The 8,686-nt window shown below is 33.8% G+C and overlaps 1 protein-coding gene across 1 annotated transcript in view; it reads left to right on the forward strand.

Moving 5' to 3' along the window:
- Positions 1-1,762, forward strand: part of LOC148034375 (mitochondrial 28S ribosomal protein S29-like protein) — a 95,777-nt gene extending 94,015 nt beyond the window's left edge. The window contains exon 9 of the transcript XR_015691066.1: positions 1,741-1,762. The gene's annotated coding sequence lies outside the window, so the exon portion shown is untranslated. The remainder of the gene's footprint in view (positions 1-1,740) is intronic.
- Positions 1,763-8,686: the final 6,924 nt, after the last annotated feature.

The following is an 8,686-nucleotide window of genomic DNA, read 5'->3' on the forward strand; positions in this document are numbered from 1 at the left end:
GATTATGAGCTTGATTCTCAACATATTCAACAAGTAGAAGATAGCTTGGTATCTTAGAAAAATGTTGTTTGGAGTGATGTTATAATAGGTTTCACAAGTTTAAATGCATTTTGGAGTGGCTAGGCTTGATTTATATCAAATTGACAAACTTCATGGGTGATGCATTAGAGGGTCATTGGTGGTTACTTTCTCTTAGAATGTTTATGACATAGAAAAACAAGTGATGCAACATTATGTAAGTAAAATACACCATAGCTATAGCATGACCAAACAAAGAGGTGGATGTGCCCATATGTAAGTATAGATAAGTTACTCAAAGAAGATAGGATATCAAAGCTCAATATCCCCCTTTGCCGTTGCACTTAAAAAAGAATATGCATTACATAATCATAAGCAAAAGCCAAGGGTTTTGGTTATGGTCTTGCCATATAGAGATAAATAACGAAAGAATAGAGAATATCACGTACACAATCATTTTGATCTTGCAAAACCAATAATGATAGTAAAATCAGGGCTTAATTAGTTTATAAAAATAACATAGAATGAAAAAAGAACAAGAAGCAGAATTGTCATCTCTACATGTAAGAGTGCCTTAGATGTACATAGGTGAGATTATTCCATGGTAAGCCTTACATGTAAGGATATTGATTACCATTCTATGGGGTCTCCTTAAAACTAGAAAATCCAAGCAAATACACGCATTGGAAGAAAAATGAGTGAATAGAATATGTCAGATGGAGTAAGAGAGATAGACATCGTATGTGGAAACTCCAACAATTACAATATGTGATAGATCTTTATTTATTCAATAGTTTCAAAAGAATAAATAATGAAGTAAAAGTGATGGGTGCTTGTCATGTGTAGTGTATAGGTGTGCATGTACTATTAGTGTAATGAATACACGGGTGATTATTGAGCTTATACACATTTACTTGCGCTATCCTTCCTTTGGCTATTTTTACTTTTGCAAAAAAGACTTAAAAAAAAAAACTATGAACATTTGATGTTATTACTTATACCTTTGAATACGCAAAGATTACCTATGTTGCAAGTACCTTTACCCTTAATAACCTCCCACTCCTTGTCCCTTTTTTTTTCAATAAAACAAAGTGAGGTCGGGAAAAAGAAATGATAGAAAATTGAGTATAGAGGTAAAGACATAGCTAGAGGTGGACTTCCTACTTTCTACATGTCTTGCATAAGTAGAGCCAGTGTATCCATGACTCTTATATCGTGGCCACCATAACATATGCATATATCTGCAGTGTCCTTAGGTATCCCATGCTCTCTTGATATGTACTGAATGGAGTTACCCTACAATGGACTAATTTGATTACTTACTTTGGACTTGACACTTAATATTTGTCAATGTGTTGTCAGTGATATATGCTTTTGGGTTATATATTGAGCTTTGCTTGTGGGTTATGCATTTAGCAATTCTCTTTTCTTTACCTTGAGATCTCTTATATGCATGATGTCTATGCCTATTATATGCATGGTTACTGACATTCTGCAATTGTGACAGCTTCCAATGTTAGTTGTTTTCGGTATTTTTTTCTTGGTTACTCACAGTTGATTGTTGGCATACTATTAGTTTATTACAGGAGCTTGATATTTTAGTTTTATGCATTGTATCTGAGGATAGTCACTTGGATTCGACAATTACTTGATTACAATTCATGGATAACTTCTTTTGCTTAGTCCTTGATTTAGCTATGATTTTGGGATGTTTTGTCGCAGTAAGGAGATATGAAAGGAAAATGCGATAGATGGCACCATGCATTTGTTAGTAGAGACAATGTGAAAAATCTTTATCTTCTTGGTGCACAGATCGAACGTCATATGCGCGTGTAGTGAGCGTCAGAAGGTCCCTAAGAACAAAAAAACTCTACTTTTTGTACAAAAAACAATGAAAAAAGCTTGCACGACATGAATAAGAGACCAATTGGATGCAATCTCTTCCTATGCCTTGTGTGAGCGCTCCGCCAAGCATGCATTTTATATATTATTTATCTTCAAGCTTAAGAAATAGCCCAATTTACAATTAGCACGCTTTAGCTTTTGTGCCATTAAAGAATTAAAGCTATTGGGCGTCCAAGAAGTCAAGGCGGTACCCAAATACAATGTCCAATATAAATATTTAAATTGTGCGTCCATGCGCATACAAAAGTAATAAATCAATATCAAGCGCTTTAATAAATAAGCGCGTCAAAATATTGATGCCATGCGTAAGATGCGCGCCCATAAAAAATTGACGATAATTTAAATACACATTATCCTCCAATGTTTCCCAATGCCATCGTTGCTTGCTTTACACATCAACTGAAGCATTCACAATTGTTAGAAAAATAATATAATTAAACCGACAAAAGTGAATACCTAGCAATTTTCAGCTACAAAAATAAATTGGTTATAAATCAATCCTAATCTTAATTTATTAGGAGTGCGCACTCTAAACTCATAAACGTTTATTAATTTAAATATGTATTTTGCGGAATCACTCGCTATGAAATCACCCACTTACACATTAAATTAACAAAACACTCGAAAAGGATAGGCATTCCCATTGACTTTTCGCACAAAGAATCCACTTTGTGTATGAGCCTCGATAATAAAATTTTACGGAATCCACCGCAATACCTCACGGAATCCACCGTGGAATATGTCTCCTGGCATTATACCCTCGGGGTGGGATAGCAATTGACCTCAATTGCTATTAGCTCAATGTGGAGCTAACAGTGTAGGAAAAACACTTGAATCTCTAGCGTACATTTATTGGGCTTCTTCAACAGGATGATTTTTAAACTTGACCAAATATCTAGAATATCTACGGCCAGTTCTAGTGGTCATAAAGTCAGTATCTATAATAGTTTCAGGCTCAAGGATTTCAGTTTCATCATCTAGCAAAGGAGAGTTTTCATAAACAGGGTGTACATGTAGTTATCCTCTAAAAGGTCGTAATAAACTGATATGGAAGGTGTTGTGGATTTTCCAATGTTATGGTAATTTTAGTTTAAATGCATTGTCATTGATTTTGTGTATGATCTTGAATGGTTCATAAAATCTAGGTGCTAATTTGACAATGGGGTGTTTATCTACACTTTGTAATCTGCGTTTTTCAATTTGTAACCAAACATAATCATTAACTTTAAAATTCATAGCATGTCTTTTCTTGTTGGCTTGTTTTGTGTATGATTGCTAGACTTTGGTAATTATTTATTTAACTTCATAAAAAATAGTAACATGCATGTTATCAATATCATCAGCAGTCTGAATTTTGTTTGATAATGATGTAATAGGTGTAGGTAATCGATATCCATAAATAATTTCAAATGGTGCTTTCTTTGTAGTTGTATATGGTGTGTTATTATATGCAAACTGAAGTAAATATAGATATATATTCCATGAATGTGGATTTGAAATACTGTAGGTATGTAAAAGATCTAAAATAGTACTGTTAGTAGCTTCTGTTTGACTATTTGTTTCATGATGAAATGTAGATGAAAAATCAATCTTTGTTTCTAAGTTAGCAAACAAAGTAATCTAAAAATTATTACAGAATCTAGAATCATGATAAAAAATAATGACTTTTGGTAAACCATGGTTAGTGAAAACAATTTTTAAAAACAATTAAGCAGCTTGAGATGCAGTTAAGGTTTTCTTGCATGGAATAAAATATGCTTGTTTGCTGAACCTGTCTACAACAGTCTAAATCATATCATGATTAGCTTTAGTGTTAGGTAGGTCTGTAATAAAATCCATTGAAATCTGTTCCCATGGTCGTGATGGAATGGATAATGGCATTAATAAACCATATTGTTTACCGTGGTGTCTTTTTACTTGTTGACAAATTAGGCATTCAGATACAAAGTTAAATACATCAGTGTCTATATGTGGCCAATAAAAATCTTTAATCAATGTATGCAAAGTAGATATAATTCCTCTATAACCTTGATATGTGGGATAATGAATTTCATGCAAAACAAATGATCGAAATGGAACAGTCACACATAAACTTTTTTCATAAAACATAAATCCATTAGTGCAAGATAATGGATGAATAAGAATCCAATTATTTGTAATTAGTTTATTCTAATCAGCTTGAAAAGTAGGATCTTAATGATAAGTATCTTTCATAGGAATAAGGGAATCAAATGATATTACAAAATATTTTGAATTGTCAGTCTTCTACTCAAAGCATCAGTAACAACATTCTCTTTTACAGGTTGATATTGTATAAGGGGATGAAAACTTTGAATAAAAGCAGCCCATTTAATGTGTCGATCAGATATTTGTGGTTGACTAAAAAGATGTCTAATGCTTTGTTGGTCAGTTTTGATCATGAATTCAGATTCCATTAGATAATGTTTCCATTGACGTACTACGGCTAGCAATTCCTTGTTATAGGTAGAATATTTAAGTTTAGATGGCTTGAGTTTGTAGCTAGAGTAAGCTATGGGATGAGAATCTTGCATAAGGACTGCTCCTATTCTAGATTCACTTGCGTTAGTAACTACCAAGAAGAATGGTCTATTGAAGTTAGGTAATTGTAATACATGAACATGAGTTAAAGCATGTTTTAGCAAATCAAAGGACTTTTTGATTGTCAGATTAATTATATACAATACACTTCTTTAAGAGTTTTGTCAAAGGTAATGCAAGTAATGAGAAATTTTCACAAATTTTCTGTAAAAGCTAGCAAGACCTAGAAAAGAACATAATTCATGCAAATTTTTGGGTATCGGCTAATTTAAAATTGTTTCTATCTTTTTAGAGTTGACTTTAATACATTTTGATGAAAAAATATGTCTTAGATATTCAATTTTTGTTTAGAAAAATTCACTTTTTTTTAGATTAGCATATAATTGATTGTATTTTAATAACTTCAAAACTAAAGACAAATATTCATAATGCGCATTCTCATTTTTACTGAAAACTAATATATCATCAAAGAAAACAAGGACACAATGCTGATGTTTCAAAAATATGCGATTCATCATACGATTGAATGTGACTGGTGCATTAGTTAAATCGAAAGGCATAACAAAAAATTTATAGTGTTCAAATTGTATTCTAAATACAGTTTTGAATATATCAGATTTGTCCAATCTTACTTGATGATATCCAGATTTAAGATCTATCTTACTGAATATGATAGATCCTTGTAGCTTATCCATAAGATTATCTATCTTAGGAATCGAGTATCTATTCTTAACAATAATTTTATTTAGGGCACGATAATCAATGCACATGCGATATGTATTATTTTTCTTTTTCACTAATAAGACAGGTGTACCAAATGGAAAACTACTAGGTCTAATTAATTCTCTAAGTAATTTTTTTATTTGGTTTGGAATTTTTTTCTATTCAATTTTGTTATGTTTATATAGTGCTTTACATGGTGGTTGTGTTATAAGAATTCAATTTAGCTTATGATCTTTAGGACGTAAATGTGGTAATCCAGGTAGTAAATCAGTAGCAAAACAATCTTGAAATTGGGCAATGAATTGTGTATGCTTAGAATGCATATGTTTTTCTTTAGCTTGAATTTCATTCATCCATATTAAATAGGATTTGCTACTTTTACATAATACATGTTTAGTACGAGTATGAGTAAGCAATGAAAAATTATTGGAATCGTGTATACCATGCAGTGTTATTTGTTTTCCTTGAAAATAAATTTTAATTAAATGCGTAGAATAATCTATATCACGATTGTATTGATGATGCCAAGGCATTCCTAAGATAATGTCACTAGACTGCAAAGGTACAACTAAGAAATTTCTTCGTTCAATATAATCACAAATTTTAATTTCTAAATTATGTACCTCTTGTATTCCATTATATCTTGTCCTTAGGAATGTAGTCTTGATGTGATAATGTGTAGAAACAATATGTAAATTCAATTCTTTGACTAATTTTACAAAAATAAGTTGTGTGTGCTCTCATCATCATGTAAAATAGTCTTTTCTTTACCATTCATAAAATATTTCATTGTTTATAAGGAATGGAGAGTTGGCGTACCTGGCAAAGTATCAGAAGTAGTACAAATGTCGTTATCGTCTTTCGTAAAGTCTGACATTTCCTCACGTTCATCTTCTATTGCTCCCAGATAATTGATATGAACGGATGGCTTTTTGGATTGACAATTGGCTGTTAGATGTCCAAGTTGATGGCATTTATATCAAACTATGGATTTTACTTTGGATACATTATTGGTAATGGCAGGAAGTTTAGGAATGTTGGGATTTGACTAAAGAGATGGCTTAGGGTTTGGACTTATGTTTGATGGCAAGGCAGGTGGTCGTGTCCAAGATTTACGGAATGAAGATGGGAGAAAACGACTTTGATTGAATATTCGAAAATTTGAATTGAATTGTTTAGAACCAAAGTTACCATTAGTTGGAAATTGTTGTGGTCGCTTGTCTCGTCTGCGAATTTTGTCTTCAGTGTCATGGGCCAAGAAAATTGCATATTCAAGGGTTAACTTGAACATATTGACTTCCGCATAAAAATGTCCAAGTAGGCCAGACATAAACTTGCGTTTATGAGTTGCTTTAGGTACATCTTCGAGCATTTGTAGTTGCAGTAGAGCATTTCAGAAACGTTCAGTGTACAATGAAATAGGTTCACGATTCCTTTGTTGTAGAAGATCCCATTGTTTGATGGCTTTTTCGTGGAATTGGGCAGAAGAAAATTCTGCAAAAATTTATTTTGGAAAGTCTCCCAAGTAGTGGGACAATCAACACTTTTGCAGATCACAGTCCATCATAAGGATCCTCGGTCAACTAATGGTTAGTGACACATTTAATTTTATCATTCTCAGCATATGTTTCTGCATGGAAGTAATCATCAAATTGATTGATAAAAACAAGAATAGTCTTTCCATCGCGTGATCCATTGAAGTACAAAATTTGAAGTTTCTTTTACTTATCTTTGTTTCTTTCTGAATAGATTGGGCTTCAAGTGTTGCATCGATGGTACCTCGTATAAGATCTTCAGGTTGCGATCCATCTTGGTCGGTGGTAGATCGTTGCAGATTGGCCAATTGAGCTTGCAAAGCTTGTCGTGCTCTTCGTTCCTCTTGAAGCTGCATCATAATCAAATCCAACTTTTGCTCCATTGTTGGTTCATGTAGATCACATTCAGCCATAAAAGTGTCCATGTTTTGATCAGTCATCCTACAAAATTCCAAAAGACCTCACACACTTGAAACCTTGTTAGTGGGATGAGCGTAGCTCAAAGGCGGGTTTACAAGGCTTGTATATATATATATTAGTTTGGCTTTTGTAGTATTTCTCATTTACGATTGCGAAATTCGATGTCACAACCGTCTTCCAAGAAAATAAATTTGCGTATAGACTGCGTATAGTTTGCGTGTGAACTTTTGCTTTTGTTGAAACTGGTTCAGCAAGATTGTAAGTGTGAACATGGACTTCTTGGAGCTCCAAAACCAGTTCAGCTTACAAGCAGTATAAACGGCCACTAGGAAAGTAAGTCTTGTTGGTTGAGTAAGTTGAAAGCTTAATGTGATTTAGGTGATTAAGCTTTTTTAAGCTTAATGGACTTGAGCTTTATGAAGCTTAAGGAAATATGTATCGCCATTTCGCTTTTTGAGGGGGGGAGAGGGGCATTTTTTTACGCCGTTGATTCTGACGACATACTGCTGCAGTGAATCGACGATTTGAAGGGCTTTAAGCTTTTAAAGTTTAAGCCTTAAGCTTGACACTTTAATATTTATAAACTTCTCTTTTTTCTTCTCTGTAACTTCTCAAACAAAACGACTTGACGTAGAAGCTTTGCCGCCAGTCCTTTGCCTACTATCATGAGAGGTCCTTCGTGATCAGAGGGTACAGAAGGGGGTTCTTGACTGCCAGGAACACGCTGGTATCAACCGTTTGCTACGAGACTGACTATAGAGCTCAATCATTCCAAGAGCTCTGCCTTCGCGCGAGATGGTAAGCGATTGGAGGCTCTTGATCTTAGCTTTGCTCTGATACCATTGGTGCACAGATCGGACGCCGTATGCGCGTGTAGTGAGCGTCAGGTCCCCAAGAACAAAAGAACTCTACTTTTTGCACAAAAAACAATGAAAAAAGCTTGCATATCATGAACAAGAGACTAATTGGGTGCAATCTCTCCCCATGCCTTATGTGAGCGCTTCACAAAGCATGTATTTTATATATTATTCATCTTCAAGCTCAAGAAATAGCCCAATTTACAATTAGCACTCTTTAGCTTTTGTGTTTGCTTTTGTGTCACTAAAGAATTAAAGCTATTGGGCACCCAAGAAGTCAGGCGGTACCCAAATAGAATGTCCAATACAAATATTTAAATCGTGCGTCCATGCGCATACAAAAATAATAAATAATTATCAAGCGCTTTAATAAATAGACGCGTCAAAATATGGATGCCATGCCTAAGATATACACGGCCATAAAAAATTGACGACAATTTGAATACACGCTATCCTCCAATGCTTCCCAATGCCACCGCTGCTTGCTCTACACATTAACTGAAGCATTCACAATTGTTAGAAAAATAACACAATTAAACCGACAAAAGTGAATACCTAGCAGTCTTCAGCTACAAAAATAAATTGGTTAGAAATCAATCCTAACCTTAATTTTACGAGTGCGCACTCTAAACTCATAAACGTTTATTAATTTAAATATGTATTTTGCGG

This window comes from Lygodium microphyllum, chromosome 6 (assembly GCF_053477565.2).
Source record: "Lygodium microphyllum isolate KBCC chromosome 6, Lygodium_microphyllum_v1.1.10, whole genome shotgun sequence".
Classification (NCBI taxonomy): Eukaryota; Viridiplantae; Streptophyta; class Polypodiopsida; order Schizaeales; family Lygodiaceae; genus Lygodium; species Lygodium microphyllum.